The 19,247-nt window shown below is 32.6% G+C and overlaps 1 long non-coding RNA gene across 1 annotated transcript; it reads left to right on the top strand.

Annotated features, from left to right (window-relative positions):
- The first annotated feature begins 11,644 nt into the window (after positions 1–11,644).
- Positions 11,645–13,518, top strand: LOC140038740 (uncharacterized). Its single transcript, XR_011842314.1, has 3 exons — positions 11,645–11,818; positions 12,732–12,885; positions 13,065–13,518. It is a non-coding gene; the product is annotated as an uncharacterized lncRNA (long non-coding RNA).
- The last annotated feature ends 5,729 nt before the right edge of the window (positions 13,519–19,247 follow it).

Raw genomic sequence — 19,247 nt, forward strand, 5'->3', positions numbered from 1 at the left:
GGTTTATTTTGAATCCTTGAACTGGATCCATGAGGCACGTTTCAAGTATCCATTGGCACGGTCATTTTTTGACTTTTCCTCATGTTCTGCATTTGCTTCATGCCTAAATTGACTTCGAATCACTCCTAGTATATCACTTCGACTTCACTTGATTCGAATAAATCATCCAAAACCTAAAAAACTATAAACTCATGCAGTAATTTGCTCAAATGCAAGTTTTGACTAGAATTAGCAACCTGAGGAATATAAGCTTAAAGAGCCAAATGTCATCATTTTTATCCTAAAAACACACCAAAAGTTAAGCATAAAACACAATAAAAATATGCAAAATAAACGTTTATCAAATTCCCCCACACTTAAATCATTGCTTGTCCTCAAGCAATAGGAAAAATCAACCAATAATGATTTAAGAGTTTTGAAATAAATCATATGAAACTTTAAAATTCAACCCTTTATAATTGTTCAATTTGTCTTAAATCATATGAAACTTATGTAATTGTTCAGTTTGTCTTAAATGCTCATAATATCAAGTAAAAGAGAGATAATCATACCCTAATTTTAACAAGTAAAATTTAATCTCTCACCTTAACCGAATTTCACAAATAAACAACTCATATAGTCAATTCATAGTTTTTCCTTTTTCAATCATCTTTTTCTCAAATTCCAACACTAAGAGGGATTTATTCATATTTAACTTACTCAAATAATGAAATTATCTTTTGACATGAAAATCGACATTTATAGATGTAGACCCCCGGTTACTCAATATTTTACTTATTTGAGTTGTTTAGCATACTCATAATTCAAACATCTTTTGATGCGAAAATTAATGTTTATAGATGCCAATCCCTGATTGCTCAATACTAGAATCATTGGAGTAGAACAACTCTTATTTTTCCTTCATCTGCTTTTTTTATACCTCTTTAGCATAAATCATAGGAAAAAGATAACTCTCATTGATTATATCAATCTCTTACTTAGGGGAGAAATCTCACTCAACTAGCAAAATTTAGGCATAATTTTTTCCATTTTACAAAATTTATTTTCTAAAATTCAAAAATCCTAATCACATAATAACTATTTCCAAATCAAATAAAAAATGAATTTTTCAAGTCAATATTGGTTAGAACTTCTTGACCTTTGGGCTAAATCAAAAAATGTTTTTTTAAAAAAATTTTAGCCAATTTTGTAATTTTAGATAAGATTTTGAAAAAATTTTGATAGAGTTTTGTCTTATAATTGGATGAAACTCCCGGTTAGCAAATTTTCAACAACTTCAGAAGCATAATAATATTTCCATCAAGTCCAAGCAATTCAAACATTTCCAACAACAAACATCTACATTAAAAAATATTTTAGCCAATTTTGTAATTTTAGATAAGATTTTGAAAAAATTTTGATAGAGTTTTGTCTTATAATTGGATGAAACTCCCAGTTAGCAAATTTTCAACAACTTCAGAAGCATAATAATATTTCCATCAAGTCCAAGCAATTCAAACATTTCCAACAACACACATCTACATATCATGCATGTATCACAAGTTTTTCCCCCCAGACTTAGTATACACATTGTTGTCAATGTGTAGAGAAAGATAAATGAACAAAAATAAGAAATGATCCCAAATGTCAATGGTTAAAATCCTGATCAACTATGAATCATAAACCATCAATCTACAAATCTACTAGCACTGCAGATAGTTCATAAGTAGCAACATCATAAGTTCAAAAAAAATGATTAGTAGTAAAAACCAAATAACAAATAAAAGTTTAAAATTTTCAAGGAAACAAGAAAGTCAAAAAATAAAAGCTGTAAAAGGCCATCTGGAAGTAATTCATCTTAAGCCATTGGATCATCTCTTCCACGAGCTCCCTTGGGTCATCTAATTGCCTCTCCAGTTGCATCCTCCAAGTTAACTCCTCCATCCTCCAAATCAGGTGGTGGAGGAGGCAAAATGCCTAAATAATGTTCGATGTGGCATAGGCAGACATCCTGCCTATCAAGGCGAGCATCTATCCTATCAAGTCACTCCACCACTGGTGTCTGCGTGTAACCAATTGTTTCTAACACTCTCTGCCACGTAGACCGTGAGGATAGAGGTAATGGTGTAGAAGTTGAGGCGCCAATCTTGCCCTCATCTCTAGGCGCTAAAATGGAAGTTTCTTCTTGGTTAGTTCAGGTCGCATCTCTAGTTCAGTGACACTATGGGTGAGGAATGTTATCAGCTCTTATACACAATTCTTAAAGAGTATAAACATTTATCTTATATTGACTTCATTAATACCTTCTTCTTTCCTTCCAAATCAACTCCCTCTTGCTAAAAAAGAAATGATAAGAGGTGCGAGAATGCAAAATGATACTTTGTAGTGTGATGTCTTGCAGTTGTTCTCATATAGCTGGTAATGGTATTTGGGAGTGAAATTTGCGCAAATGGAGAATTGCTATCGTGGAACATTTGGTCCATCAAATACAAGTCGCTATTCTAGACTTCATTCATGCCACTCTTCTTCGAGATCACATTTTGAGAAAATATGTAGAGAATAATTAAAATGATGGCATAGTTTCAAATGCACTTGCTTTCTTTATAAGTATGTGTAGCAGTTAGTGATCTAACTTAGCTAATATATGTTTAGGAGGTCAAATTAAGAAGAATCATACTTAACTTTCAAAGGGGTATATTCACCTATCTTGGACCGGCCCTCCAAGTTTGGCTTGACGGGATAAGTGAACAGCTAATGAATCATAATATCAAAAAAAGTTGGCGGAAAGATTATTTTCAACTTGCATAATATCATTACTATGTTCTCTTCTAATTTCTCAATCTCCTCCAATCTAAGCTTTCTTGAACACAAATCTTGAAAGAGCTTAGCTACTTCACATACTAAAGTATACACCTCTGTTGACAAGAATCCGTGCAATCCAATAGGAAGCTTCCGTTGCAAAAGAATATGACAACCGTGGCTCTTTAATCCTGATATCTTACCAGTTTTTGACAAGAACCGGTCCGAGCTAGGGAATCATGGCAAGTTAATTAGTTTCTAAGGAAATTGAAATTCTTGTCGAAGCAAAATTGGCTATTGCATGTACTGGTTTTGAGCTGGGGATTCTCTTAGCCAAAAAGTAACATACAACTTGCCCAAGTTGCGCAACTTTACTCCTTTTTTTTTTCCCTTGACATTTTCTTACGAAAGTAAGCATGTTTTTTGCAAATAAACCTAATCCCCACAGTAACTTCAAAAGCCGGCAACTTTTGAAGTCCTGCGAGGGACTTATGCATGCACTTTACTCCTTTGATGCATGCACTTTCTTGCTTTGGATGGGAGATTTGATTAGACATTTTGGTGACTGAAAGATCATGCTCAAGAAACTTTAAAAACATCTTTTTTTCATCTCAAATCATCAAGATTCCATGGAGCCACAAAATTTGACTTTAAAAGCCAATTTTGTCAAGAGTTCACATTAGAAAAGACACAAAAAGGCTTGAAGAATCTATAAATAGAGTTTGTGTTTATTATTTTAGCATAAGTTAGAGAGCTTGGAATAAAGAGAAACACAAAAAATGTAGCTCTTAAACTACAAGCTCGTAGTAGTTAGTTTAGGAGTAGAATAGGGTAATGTGGTTTAGTTCAGCTACTTATGCACTTGTAGCTATATTTGGATGAAGAGTTAAGGAACAAAATGGAGAATTGGAACTCATATGATAAGAGTGACCTCTCTCATGTTACTTTTTCTATTGTAATTGATTTCATGTTTAGCTATAATATAAGTGTGGTCTTTTCTTTGATTTTTATTATGTGTTTTTAAAAGTTTATACCTAAAGTTATGGATGAACTTTTTATGATTGTTTGTGAAATTTGCTTGGTTACTTAATACTATTATTTTGAACCAGTTATTTAGCAGTTTTGCTTTTATAATCATAATTAATTGATCATTAATTGTGATAATCTCAAGATGTTAAGTTTCCAATGTAAATTGGGATTTAACACTAATTCAAAGAAAGGCTAAACCTGTAGAATACACTGATGAGAATAGAGATACATTTTGGTGGTCTTGATGGCTTATTCCATATAATTTCATAGAATTTAATGAACTTGTAGTTAATTTGATAATTCTAAGAATAGGAATAGTTTAACTATAAGTATAGATGATTACTACAAGAGTAGGTTTCATAGATATTATAAAATTATGCCATAAATAGCCAAACTAATAACATTCAATTAACCTGTAGATTCACTTGGAAAAGTAATTAGAAATTTCATAATCTTAGGGGGTTTTTATTTTTATTTCTACTCCTTTTATTTCATGCTTGCAATATAGATTTATTTTCTCGCGTTTATGATAGTGTAAATGATAAAGGAGTTAGAAAACCATCGATAATTGACAATTTACTCTGTGGCATCGATACCTAGTATCCCCTATACTCAATAAACAATTTGTATATTTGCAAAAAATAGAGGTATTTAGGTTTTTAAAATTTTGTGTGAAGGAAAAACCTCATCAATAATTCTAAATCATAAAATATGACTTTCATCATTTTCTTGGTAAAAAAAAGTTCTTTTATACATTTTATTTTTCAAAATTTATAAAATTATCTACCTAACCCTAACTCCTATCTACCCTTTTCATTTCCTACATTCATCGCTACTAATTTCATTTACTCTGCTACTCTCTTTTATTTTTTCTCAAAAATTTCTTTTCATTTCTCATAAATTCTATCCACTTCATCACTCGACTAATTATTTTATTTTTTAATTTTTAAAGCTTGCATGTTTGGTTGTGCAGTAACCTATCATCCTTATTAAAAATAAATTAATGACTTTCAAGAAATAGAGAAAACAAAAACAAATGTGTTAGAATATTCTGTGTTTTGATTTTCTATTTTGTTATGATTTTAGAGTTACTGGATTAAATGCTCTTATGGATTTGGAAAAATGTTGTATTATTTGATTTGGTAATCTAATCTTTGTTCCCTATAAGTAGAAAAAGGTTAAGTTATTATATATACCCGACCCTATTCCATAGATTAATCGAATGAATTGGGTCAAGATACGGATTGCAATTTTGCGAAATTAGTATATGCGGTTAGGATCAGCAAAATTACAAATAGACTAGTTGCCCAGACATGAACACCCCTACTGTAGGCCATTACCACTTTCGATCACAAATTTTACTAAAATTTCATTCCCTTTTTTTTGCGTAAAATCTAATTTTGATATTAAGTTTTGCAAAAGTGAATGATTGTGGGTGAAAACTAAGAAAAAAGGTAAAATATAGGGAATCTCCCTGTGATTTCAGCGAAAGTCAATTGCCCGGTTCACAGTTTCAAAATATCTATGTAATCTTCTGGAGATTTCAATTGGCGTGGAAATTGGCCTCTTACTAGCTGTGTTAGTCTTTGCAAGATTAAACCAAAAAACATAAATTTTCTTTCTGATTCTTTCTCTTTTCATTTTTTCTTCCTTTTCTACTTGATATGGAAATTCCCACAATAGTGCAGCTCATGCCAACACCACCATTTGGATTAGTTATTTTTGAAAAATTTTATTGTAACAGAGTTTTAGAGTATATTTTGGGATATTTTTAGAAAATATTTTGAAAAATTTAAAAGTAGACGAATTATTAGAATATATTTTGCGATATTTTTTAAACATTAAAAAAAATTTAAACTATTTTTTAGAATACCTTTGAGAGTACTTTTAAAAATTTTTCTGTTTGGATGGAAGTGTTTTTCAAAAACTAGTTTTTCAAATACAATAAAAATTTGTCAAAAGTACTCTAAAAGATAATCTAAAAATTAGTTTAAATTTTTTTAAAATTTTAAAAAATATCTCAAAATATATTTTAGAAACTCTTATATAGGAGCGGGGGTGGGGCGGGGGACACCTCCCCCAACCCCCTCCCCGTTGCATTTTAATTCCTCCCGCCCCTGCCCCGTCCCCCTCCCCGCCCCGCTTCCCCCGCGGGAGCACCCGTGGGGTTAAAAAAATTTTATTATAATTAAATTTGAGCAAATAATTAAGTACTAAAATATCAGCACATCACCAAATTATTATTCATTGTAACTTCACAATTGAAACTCATAAAAATAATTAAACAAAGGTTATTTGAATACAATCTAATATGATAAACAAATATAACTAAAATAATCAAGTACTTTTGATACAAATACAATCACTAACTATTTTTTTTAAAAAAGTGTTATTGTATTAAGTGTAGTTAGGAATTTAACATAAATTTAGTATAAATAATTAACAATTTTTATTAATAGACATGTATAATTAGTAGTATAATTGATAACATCATTATATATAATTATGTACATATATATATACATACATTTTTCAAAAGGGTGGCGGGGCGAGGGATGGGGCGGGGGTACTCCCCCGCCCCCGCTCCAATCCCCACCCTTATACTCTTAAATACTCTTAAATATTTTCTAAAAATATTTCAAAATATAATCTAAAAACTCTGTTATAGCAAAACTTTTCAAAAATATCCCAAAAAATAGCTAATCCAAACAGATATTTGAAAAACTAATTTTTGAAAAAACAGAGCAATATAAAGAGAAATTTGGGTTCTTTTTCTTATTTTTTTTCTCCTCAACTAATCCAGCTTTTTATCCCAGCACCAAACAACATCAAATTAGACACGAAATTTGAGATATTGTGGGGCAAAGAAGAATAGGACGCTGGCGACGGGATGACAAAGGCGAGGATGAAGACGAAGAAAAGGAATAAAGCTCCCGAAATAGAGAAAACAAAGGTGGAGGAGATCTCAAGGTCAAAGAATTGCTCTCATTCTTTCTCATCTTGGACGATTTCTTTAGTGGCTGAAAATTCCTAACAAATATAATAAGGAAGGGAAGTTGGAAACAGGTTTCCATCACGAGAGAGGGATTCTGCTAAGCTAAGAAGCACTAGGATTCAAGATGATTAGTTACCAATTGGGAAATCTCGGCCTTCTTCACATTTTTCCACGGAGAAGGCACGATTGGAATTGGGATTGAGAAAAATTCTCTCAGCCATTATCACAAACATCCCCAAGGCGTTCAATTTGTTCTCTAATTTTCAGAATTAAAAAACAACGAATTGAACGCACTATTTCCTGACAAAAACCAGTCTAAGATTGACAACAAAAAAAACGAATTAAACGCAGCATTTCTTAACAAAAACCAGTCTAAGATTGACAACAAAAGAATCTATACAAATAAGATTTCACAGAAATCGCCAAAATTTTCTTGGTTTCTTTGTTTTATTTCCATAACATTAATATCTTTTTCAGAAATTCAAGGCAGGGATCTTGGAAAACAGAGGTATCAAGAAGGGTAGACTAGATTTCAATAAGTGACCTGATCATGTAAACCTATTCCTTATCCACTCTGGAGTGCTCTGAAATTGAGGCAGAAAAGCAAAAGAAAAATACGGAAGAAAAGGATTTAAGTTTCTCTTTTCTTGAGTAGTATGATGGAGGGATTCAGCTGCAAAGTTGGTGCAGGGTGGCTGTGGCGGTGGTGGTGGGTTGACTTGTTTGATGGATTTTGTTGGGAGAATTTGATCGAAGGAAGAAGAGATGGGAAAGAAAACCAAAATAAAATGGTGAAAGGAAAAAGGAAAAAATATATATATGGAACACAATAAAATGTAATTTAGAGTATCCTCTTATTTACTAGACTAAATTTCACAAACCCTAAACTGAGCAGAGGCTTGAATTTTGGTAAAATTTTATGATCAAAGTTGGGAGTATGACGGCTAGATGTAGCCATAGCTGCTACCACATTCTTAGATAGGAAAATAGGACGAAGAAAAGAAAAAAGAAATGAGATGGACCTTTTTCCTGCAATCTTTTGACAAGAATGTGAGTAGAAATGAATTGGGGAATAAAAAAAATGTGCTTTTTCATTTTTGAAGATAAAAAAAAACCATCATTTCATGTATAAGCGACGTAAAAACTACAAAACAAATACATGAAGGACGAAAAATCAAATGATATATGCATCATGGTTTACAAATTTTGTAGATTAAGTTTGACTAACCATTTTCCCAGATTATAATGAAACGTGGGGCTAATTTCTTAGATTATACGTAAAAAAAAAACAATCCGTCAAATGCACCTCTGACATGGGTGTTTCTTGTACTCAGCACGGCCGCATAATAAAAAATTCCACCGTCTGCAAAAATTTCAGTTGCGCAGCAGTGTCAGGTGCGGACGTGCCCAGTCAGCACGTCCGCACCTGAGCAAACAGACTGCTGGTCTGCGCAAATGTCAGGCGCGGACGTGCGCAGTCAGTCTGCGCAAATGTCAGGCGCGGACGTGCTGACTGCGCACGTCCGCGCCGGATACGGGGCAGGGCCTGAGCGGTCCTCTCACAAAAAAAAATGAGAGGACTGCAATAGGCCACGTATAATGGGAGCAACAGCAAAGGAAAACGACGTTGTTTTAGTAAGTGAGTAGGAAAAAAAATAAAAAAACATCTGAGGGGCTAACGGGCTCCGTTAAAATACCTCAGCTGTCCATTCCAAAAATTCCCGCTCAAATTAATGAGGCACGACTCTTCATCTGAACTCTTCAAATGAAATAAAATTTTGGTCTCCCTCCAAAACCATATCTTGTGAACATTCATTCACAATTCCAGAGTATCAGCAAAATAATATCCCTACCCCAAATTGGGAAGTTTCAGATGAGAGGTTTTTGGAGAAAGTGTATAGTGTTGCAGAAGTAACTGTTGCGGGACAAAAATTTTTCATGAAGGCTGCAAAAAGATGGAAGTTGGTGAGATCTAAAGCAGAGATAGACTCAATCGAATTGGACTAAACCCCAAAGGTAAGAATATTGCAAACTCATTGCACTATTTGGCTTGTTTTACGACAGAAGGGGGATGAATTTACTTGCATGATTTTGTTTGTACAACTCGTTTTAAAACAATGTGACATGAATAATGAAATTGAAATTCTGGCGAAAACTCCTAAACAAGGAAATCATATGGGTAGCATAAATTAGATACATTGAGAGCCAACTTAAAGAACGTATGCACAGGGAACTTATGCATGCCAAGTGTTTGTAAATTTGACTCAATAGACGAATTAAATGACTTAGAATATTTACAGGTATATAAAATAACAGGGAGAGTGTGAAGGTAATTGTTACTTGCTTTTTTTTTTATTCTTGTTGCAGAATAGCAGTGACACCGTATAGTTTAAACTGTATTACCGACCGTGTATGGACGCTTACATCACAGTAGACAAAGATAAAAGTTAAGTAAAGCGAGTTACACTAATGAAATAGGGAGTACAACACTGCAATGCCTGACTCACAATGCGTACATTTATGACTATAAACCGTAACTGTCATCTAACAACATGTATATTATCGGAAACCTATTGTGCACAATTGTGACACTATGTGACCATCACTCACATATATGATTTTGTCATAGATTTCAGCATCCGAAAAGTCTAACTAAACAAGGATTAGGATGGCTTGACAACATCAAGAAGGTACACTTGTTGCAAGGTATCCCATAACATGATTACAATAATATTTGCCTACTCGTAATTGCTTTTAAAGTATGGTGTAACTTGTTGCATGGTATAAATTTTACTACTTGTAATTGCTTTTAAAGTATGGTGAAAATTTTGATAACTTGTAAGATTTTGCCTAGACAACGTATGTGATGTACACCATGTTTATTGGAACATATAGCATGTTAGTCATTAATAACATTTATATCAGATGTTTTTATTAGATGGTTATTTGTTCCAATTGTCTATGAAATTGACAATTAGTGCTTATGAGAGTGCATTAAATTAGATAGATAGTTTACTTCAATGAATGGCCAGTACATACATACTTAGTGAATGTACAATCTGGTTGAAATAATGTACACCGTGTAACCGACCAAATACAATGTGTACAAATTTTTGAATATGCGGTTAGTTGTCCACATGCATATTGCAATTAGCCGTTGCAGCCACAACTTGTACTGATTTTTAGTAAATTTTTTTACTTGTATGAGTAGTACTGATTTGTCTGTAAACACTTTATACAGTGTGATGTATAAATACAATTAGTTTACGAAAATGTACATCATCTTAGGTATTAGTTATTTAAATGTATATATCTATAAAAGATAGTACAATGGTATGCATACCTTTGGAAATGTTATTGGTGTTTCGACCAACTTAGGCATCTCCTTACAAGCTGCAGTAGATGTGTAATATTACTTGTATGAGTAATACTAATTTGCCTATAAGTACCTTATACTGGGTAATCTAAAAGGTACAATCAGTTTATAAAAATGTACATCATGTTAGGTATTAGTTACTTGACTGTGTATATCTGTGAAAGGTACTGCAATGGTATCTATAACTTTGAAATGGTTATTAGCCTAGATAAGGTGTGTGATGTACACCATATTTATCAGAATGTACAATATGTTATTCATCAATACGATGCATAGAAATTGTTAAATATACAGTTATTTGTTCACATGCATATTGCAATTAGTCATCACAGCAATATGCATAGTGCAATGGTATGCATACATTTGGAATGGTTATTGATGTTTTGACCCACTTGTGCATCTCCTTGCAGGCTGCAGTGCGCGTGTAATTTTATCTAGGTGAATAATACTAATTTGCTTATAAACACCTTACACAGGGTGATCTATGAGGTACAATCAGTTTACAAAAATGTACATTATGTTAGATGTTAGTTACTTCAATGCGTATATCTATAAAAGATAGTGCAATTGTATACATAAATTTGAAGCAGTTATTTAGCCATTTGATCAATTTGTACATCTTCCTATAGTAGATGTGTAATTTTACTTGTATGAATACTCTTTGTTTGTCTGTGAGTATCTTACACAAGGTGATCTACGAGATACAATCAGTTTACAAAAATGTACATCATGTTAGGTGTTAGTTACTTGACTATGTATATATATAAAAGAGAGATTAGATATAACGCAGAAAAAAGTAATTACATGAGTTGGAATGTATTATACAAACTTTGGTATAGTTGATATTAAAATTTCTCTGTTGAGGGTACACGTTGTTAGTGGATATGGAGTAGTGCTATATGTTATGTACGCTTACATGGTCATAAATTTACAGAAGTTAGTCCATCGTTTAAATTTGTAATTGGTTGTTAGCCCTTACACACTGTCACATGCATACACATAATGTAAGAATGAATTTAATATATAGTTGTTAATTGGTTACATAGAGTTCATATAGGCATACAAATTGGGGTTTGATTAGCTATACTCTGTATATAATTGTTAACACATTATATCGTATTCACCTTATTTTGCAGCATGTCATGGGCAAAGATAGCGTCTTTTGACAAATTAATGGATATCAATCAATACTGGTGAAGCAAAGACATTAGGTATGTTTAGCCTATTTTACGATATGTTTAAGGAAATAAAGATTTTTATTTCACAAATTGGTGAAAATTAGTTACATTTGGGGTGTGTTTGTTTGAATGTAAAATGTTTTCCTGAAAATGTTTTCCAAATTTTCCTGTGTTTGGTAATCATTTTATCTTGGAAAAAGATTTATGCGGGGAATATATTTTACTTCACTTGGTGGAAAATAACTTCATCTTTTGACTTACTGAAGTTATTTTCCTTCATTAAAACGAGCGGCTCTTGCACTTCACAATAGAGCTCCCTACCCACATTCTAACAAAAACAAACAAAGACTTTGCGGCTAAAGATACAGAGAGTGGGCAATGAAGATTGGAGAGACTCAGAAATCACCAACAATATGATCATTTCTGATGGCAGCCATCTCCAACTCTGGCAAGGTGCCTTGGGTGAGATTCTTATTTAGGGCTTTGTCTTGAATATCTTTTTATTTTTTCCAAAAAAATCTGATAAAATCGGTTGTTCCAATCTAGGATTCTATCGATTTTTTTTTAATTTTGTTGCTATAATTCTTGAGAATTGTGGCACTAGTTTCACAGAGGAATTTGGATTTTTTTTAAAGATGTTTCTTTTATCTTTAGTTTTCAGTTTTCTTTTTCTATAATTATATGAAGCTCTAGGAATTCTGGTAAAATTTATTGCTCCACTCCCATTTTCTGACGATTCTTATTGAGGTAAGGGCTTGAGCTTGCATGATTGTTTTTGTATCAATTGATTGATAGATTAAGAAACTTCAGTAGTTTTTTTGTAAATTATCAATCAATTGGTGTCCTTAGAGTTTGATTTTGTCTTTCTATTGAGAAATTTGTTGTTAAATGTATATGGCTGTTATTGATTTCTCTGAGCGATATGAATACTGAATGTTGGGATTTCTTGTCTAGAGAATTTAAATTTTAGGATTTATGTTTTGGGATTGGGGTAAAGGTTAAGTTGTTAAGACGTTCGCAAGGTGAGGTTCTCTAGTATCTTAAATATTCATTCAGTTGCGCATATACTCTTCTGGGATTAGGGAGAAGAAAGAAGAGAAAGGAGAGAGCGTGTGTGTCGAAAGGTAAACAATAGAAAGGAATGAAATGCTCATCATTTTGAGTCAAATCAAAGAGTTTGTTTTCTTTTCTAATCATCTAGATACTTCTGTTTTCCTTTCTTTATGGCCACTGTGTTAGTGCTTCATTTTTGCGCATCTTGCATATGTATTACTTATTTATTTTAAATTGTGAATGAAACAATCAAGTGAAGATTAAGTTTGTGTGCTAATATTATGTTACTCTGATGCTTTTTCCCCTTGTTTTAATTTTGTAGAGACATACATAAATAGTGGATTATCCTAAAAGAGACTGCAATGGAATTTTGCCGGACTTGTGGGATGTTATTGCAGTATGAATTGCCGCATATGGACCGCCCTGCCAGATTCTTTTGTCCAACATGCCCATATGTATGTCACATAGATAGTAAGGTAAGTCATTATAAATCCTTGTTGAGGGTTTATTTACTGGCTATTCACAATGTCCATTGTGTCATTGCTAAGTTATCAACGCATGTGGCAGGTTAAAATAAAAAGAAAGCATCAGTTAGTTAAGAAAGAACTAGATCCTATCACGTATTAAGATATTTATTTTTCCTGTTGTGTTTCAGCATCACCTTGGAGGTGATCTACAAGTGGAAAAAAGGAGGGCTGACTGAGTACCTTGCCACTTGCCTTGGCCTTGGGAATTTGTAGGTGCAGGCCAACTGGATTTGTTCAAAGCTCTGGTCACTAAATTTTTTCCTGTAAAACGTTCACATGAACATTGGTGACGTGTTGTATAGATGTTTCCTTTTGTATCCATGATTTACTACCTAGGCAACTGATATTTTTGGGACCATTTTCCATTTGGAGATGTGATTTTCCTTTTTGTTGAGCAATATTTTATATTTTGGCTTATATTTGCCTTTGTATGTATTGAATTGTTCCAGATTTTTGATCCAACTGAGGCCAACAACATTTAAAGCAGGGATTTGAATCACTCTAGGCTTGATTAGGGTGCTTGTATGTACCAATGGTTCTAACTCTGTACCATGAATAAGATTTTTGATTCTGGAGCTGAAATCTTGGTTTATATTCCAATATAGGATTCTCTGCATTTAGGTTCTTCTCCCTTTTCAAAGGAACAACATAATGACATGATACTATACCAATAAAGAATAGTGTTCAGCTAGGTTTTTGTTTGGTTTTTAACTCTTCTTTCCCAACCAATTCATTAGTATCATTAATAATTCCATTTAAGAATTCATGGTGTAATATGAATAAATATTTTATAGAAATGATAATATGATTATAATGGATAGAAACTAAAATTAACTTCTAACGAAATGAAAGTTTTAAGAGTAGAAAAATATTTGCAACATATCAACAAACATATTAGAAAATATTTTCATTGATAAACCAAACATTGGAAAATTATGAAAAAAGGAATTTGGAAAATATTTTCACTTAATAACCAAACACTGGAAAATTATGGAGAAAGAAGTGATTTTTCAGGAAAATGACTTCAATGGAAAATATTTTCCCTTGTCCCTAGGAAAATATTTTCCATTTTGATCCAACCAAACGGACCCTTAGTTACTTATAAGTTACATACACGCTGATTGAATAAAAATTTAATTAGTCATCTATCACTAATAGTCAAACTGATATGTATTGAACAAAGTAAATAGCCTTTACAATTTGCATGAGCAGTGGCAAGATGGCACGGAAAAGGATAAAAAAGAATCCAAATGAAAAGGAAGAAATATAAAAAGTGGGAACTATTGACCTTGCAGAACCAATCCCACCATTTATAATTAGAAAGAAAAAGAAGAAATCAACTTGAGAAGAAGAAATGGAGCAAGTGAAACTCAGTTAACAGCATTGTATAACTCTTTTAATTTATTTTTATAGATTTTTGTTAGCACAATATTTGTAAATTTTCAATTTCGATTTATACAAAATGTTATGTAGTGATAGGTAAGAATCCTTGTAGATATCATTGTAATCATCGTAGATTTTTGTTCAATTTGTAGATTTGTTTGAAGCATTGTATATATCCATTAGAATTGTTGTCCATAATGTTATAACTAGAGTATTCATTTGGTTTATTTTTATATGCATCACAGTTAATAAACTTAAGGATATTTGTTCAAAGATCAATTAAATGATAGAAGTATGCCAAAATTGATATTCCAACCACGTTTTTAAGGTTTTTAGTTTGGGGTTTGATAAAAACAGAAACGAGTGACACTATGATTGAGTGTAACAAATTTACTGATGGGCAATTACTACTTTTTGAGATTATAATATATTGACAACTAAAATTTTACCTAAAGCTACTATTTCCATAATAGTGGTATATGACTAGTTAAATTTGTGTTTAATCAACATGTATGTAACTTATAAATAACTAAATGTAACTAGTTTTCACCAATTTGTAAAACAAAAATTTTTATTTCCTAAAACATATCATAAAATGGACTAAACCGTTTGTAAGATGATAGCAACAAAAAGTCAATAAATACTAACATGGGGTACAACATCGGGATGTTACTAATTAGCAATAGAAATTTTTTTTTACCAATTCATAGAATCGAAGTTACTACTTTGGATATATTGTAAAACAAATCGAGCTAACAATAAAAAAAATTAACAACAAATACTACTTAAATACTAACTAGATGTACAATACTGATAAATAGAATCTAAAATTAGCAATTTAACTTTTTTTCCTCTAGTACATTGTAAAATAGATTGAACATGTGATAATGCATTAAGAACTAAATGTAAGTACATTCTAGTGAGTGTTATGAGTCTAGCATAATGAAACTATCTAATTATCCAATATAATTTCTTTGCTCCACCAGCATTGATTGAAATCCATTGATTTGTCAAAGAAGCTATCTTTGCCCTTCACATGCTACAAAATAAGGAGAAAAAGATATAATGTGTTAACAATTACATACACGGTATAGCTAATCAAACCCCAATTTGTATGCTTATATGAACTCTATGTAACCAGCAAACAATTATATGGTAAATTCATTCTTACATTATGTATATGTACGTGACAATGTGTAAGAGTTAACAACCAATTACAAATTTAAATAATAGACTAACTTTTTATAAATTTATGACCATGTAAGCATACATAACATATAGCACTACTCCGTACCTACTAACAACGTGTACACTTCACAAAAAAATACTAATAGCATTATACCAAAGTTTCTAAAATACATTCCAACTCAGGTGGCTACTTTTTATTGCACTATATCTAATCTCACTGTTACAGATATACATAGTCAAGTAACAAACACCTAACATGATGTACATTTTTATAAACTGATTGTACCTCATAGATCACCCCGTGTAAGATACTCACAGACAAACTAGTATTACTCATACAAGTAAAATTATGCATCAATTGTAGAGAGATGCACAAGTTGATCAAATGGCTAATAACCATTCCAAAGTTATGCATACCATTGCACTACCTTTCATAGATATACACAGTCAAGTAACTAACATCTAATATGATGTACATTTTTGTAAACTGATTGTACTGATAGATCATCCCATGTAATTTGCTTATAGACAAATTAGTATTAGTCATACAAATATAATTACACACCCACTGTAGCCTGCAAAGAGATGCACAGGTGGATTAAAGCACCAATAATCATTCCAAATGTATGCATACCATTGCACTATGCATGTGGTTGCGATATACATGTGGACAAATAACTGCAAATTAGCAATATCAATAAACAAAATCTAAAATTAGCAATTTAACCTTTCTTTCCCCTAGTACATTATAAAATAGATTGAACATGTGGTAATGCACTAAGAACTAAGTGTAAATATATTCTAATGAGTGTTATGAGTTTGGCAAAATAAAAAAAAAACTATCTAATTATCCAATCTAACTTCTTTGCTCTACCACCTTTGATTGATATCCATTAATTTGTGAAAAGAAGCTGTATTTATCCTTGGTATGCTGTAAAATAAATTGAACAAGATATAATGTATTAACAATTGCATGCAGGGTATAACATATTAGATCCCAATTTGTACGCTTATATCGATTCTATATAACCAGCGAACAACTATATAGTAAATTCATTGGGTTAATATCAGAAACCTCCCCTGAGGTTTCTTCTAATCACATCTAGTACCCCCCATGTTTTTGAAATCACACTTAGCACCCCTGGCAATAGGATGTGACAGGTTGTCCTAATCAAAAGGTGAGAAATTACCCAAAAACCACCAACACCAGGCAAAGTTTTAAGCGGGGAAATGCTGGAAAAAAATAATGAATAAGAAAAATTATTGGAAACCAGAAAATAACAAAAATGCCATTGTTTTGGCGCACAATTTGCCTATAAACACCTTACACGGGTGATTTATGAGGTACAATCAGTTTACAAATATGTACACTATGTTAGATCTTAGTTACTTGATTATGTATATCTATAAAAGGTAGTGTAATGGTACGCATAATTTGGAATGGTTATTTAGCCCTTTGATCAATTTATGCATCTCCCTATAGTAGATGTGTAATTTTGCTTGTATGAGTAGTCCTTGCTTATTTATGAGTACTTTACAAGGGGTGATGTATGATGTACGATCAGTTTACAAAAATGTACATTATGTTAGATGTTAGTTACTTGACTGTGTATATCTATAAAAGGTAGTGCATGTATACGCATAAATTTCGAATGGTTATTTAGCCCTTTGATCAATTTGTGCATCTCCCTATAGTAGATATGTAATTTTACTTGTATGAGTAGTTCTTGCTTATCTGTGAGTACTTTACACAGGATAATTTATGAGGTACAATCAGTTTACAAAAATATACATCACGTTAGGTGTTAGTTACTTGACTATGTATACATGTAAAAGGGACCAAATTTGTCCTGATAATCACAAAATATTAGCTAACTTGTAGGAGCTAGATAATTATATGCTCAATTTTGAAGTTGTTACAATGCAGGGTGCTCTAAGGAGAGGAAAGCCTGGTAGAGGCATAGCTAACACGGGATTGGCAGGGGCTGTGCTTTGGGTAACTAAGTTCAATCTGATCATCTGATCATGTACCAAAGTATATACGTTGCACATATTATTAACTTGTTTATCATGTCTTCTGTGATCTAGGATCAGGTACAAGGAAATGTGCCAGTGGTTGTTTCAAGTCAGGGGAGTAATCCAAGTTTTCGCCAACAAGATGCAGTTGTCAATGTGCAAGTTAATTTGCAGGCTAGCACAAGCACTTCTACTAAGAGGGTAAGCATTATAATGTCATACATTGCTGCTGCAAAATTCAGAACTAGTGCACTATTGGAGTAATTTAAAGTTTTGCAGCAAAAAAGTTTAAATTTGTTCTTTTCTGATGCAGAGAGGAAGGTCTTCAATGAAAACCAATGCTGCTGTAAACAAGCAAGGTATAATTCCCTTTGTACCAAATGCTCAAGCTACTCTAAATGGTGGATCTCAAGCCGAAGCTTCTGTTAGCATTAATACTGCAGCAATAGTGGCCTCTAACACTATAACCAGCAGTTTCTCTATGATGTTTTGAGAGTGCTAAAGGTTCCCCGCAATCCTTGCTTGTGGTATCTGAAGTAGTTTAGGTACTAGTCTTCTTAGCTCCCAGCAATACTGAAGCAATGTTAGCTTTTGTGGACAATTTTTTGATAAGTGGTGCAATGTGCATCTGATTTATATTTCCTGCCACTTATGGTGCTGTTTGACTAATCTTAGAACTACTTGTGTATAGTTTTGTGCATTGCAATCCTCACCATCTAAACAACTAGTTGTAGATGGTGTTTTTGTTCAGAATTGGATTGCAATATAAGGCTTACGTATCATGTTACTAGATTGATCCAATGTAGTATCATGGACTATGTAATTAGTGGAGAAGGGGCAGGGACGGTTACTGCTGTTAAAGGTAGTATAATTACTCACTGTTATTCTAGTGTTACAACGTGTACAAATGATGTTACACCGTGTGCAAAATGCACACAAGCTTCCGGAGTGCAACCGTTCCGGCCCCAGGTCCATAATTAGTTATGCATCTCTATATCGCCAAAATCTCTGATAATTAGTTATAACATTCTTTTTATTACACTTTTACACCCTCAGCTTCTAAATTAATATCATATGCCTATTTATTTCTATTTTTATCTTCTAAAATTCACTAATCATTTTGGGCTTTGGGTAAAAGTGGAACAAAAATAAAGTCTCTCTCCTACAATTCATTTTTTACTACCATTTTCAAATAGAGGGGCTGACAAGAAACCAAAGTTGTCATTCCAGGGGTGCTAAGTGTGATTTCAAAAACATGGGGGTGCTAGATGTGATTAGAAGAAACCTCAAGGGAGGTTTCTGATATTAACCCAAATTCATTTTCACATTATGTGTATGTACGTGATAGTATGTAAGGGCCAATAATTAATTGCAAATTTAAACAATAAGCTAACTTCTATAATTTATGACCATGTAAGCATACACAAGTATTATGGGATACCTTACAACAAGTGTACCTTCTTGATGTTGTCAAGCCATCCTAGTCCTTGTTCAAGTAGTCTTTTTGGATGTTGAAACTCATGACAAAACCATATGTATTGTAAAATTTATAAGCCTCATCTTCTGCATCAAACCCCATTCCTGTTTTAGGAATCCCATCCTCTGTCAACTTGTTGCTATCAACAACTGCATTTTCTGTCAATTACCACGTGTACATCAGTCATCACAATGTGAACCATTGCACTTACTCATTCCATCAACAAAAAGATTGCACATAAGTCATT

Source organism: Coffea arabica, chromosome 3e (assembly GCF_036785885.1).
Source record: "Coffea arabica cultivar ET-39 chromosome 3e, Coffea Arabica ET-39 HiFi, whole genome shotgun sequence".
In the NCBI taxonomy this organism is placed as follows: Eukaryota; Viridiplantae; Streptophyta; class Magnoliopsida; order Gentianales; family Rubiaceae; genus Coffea; species Coffea arabica.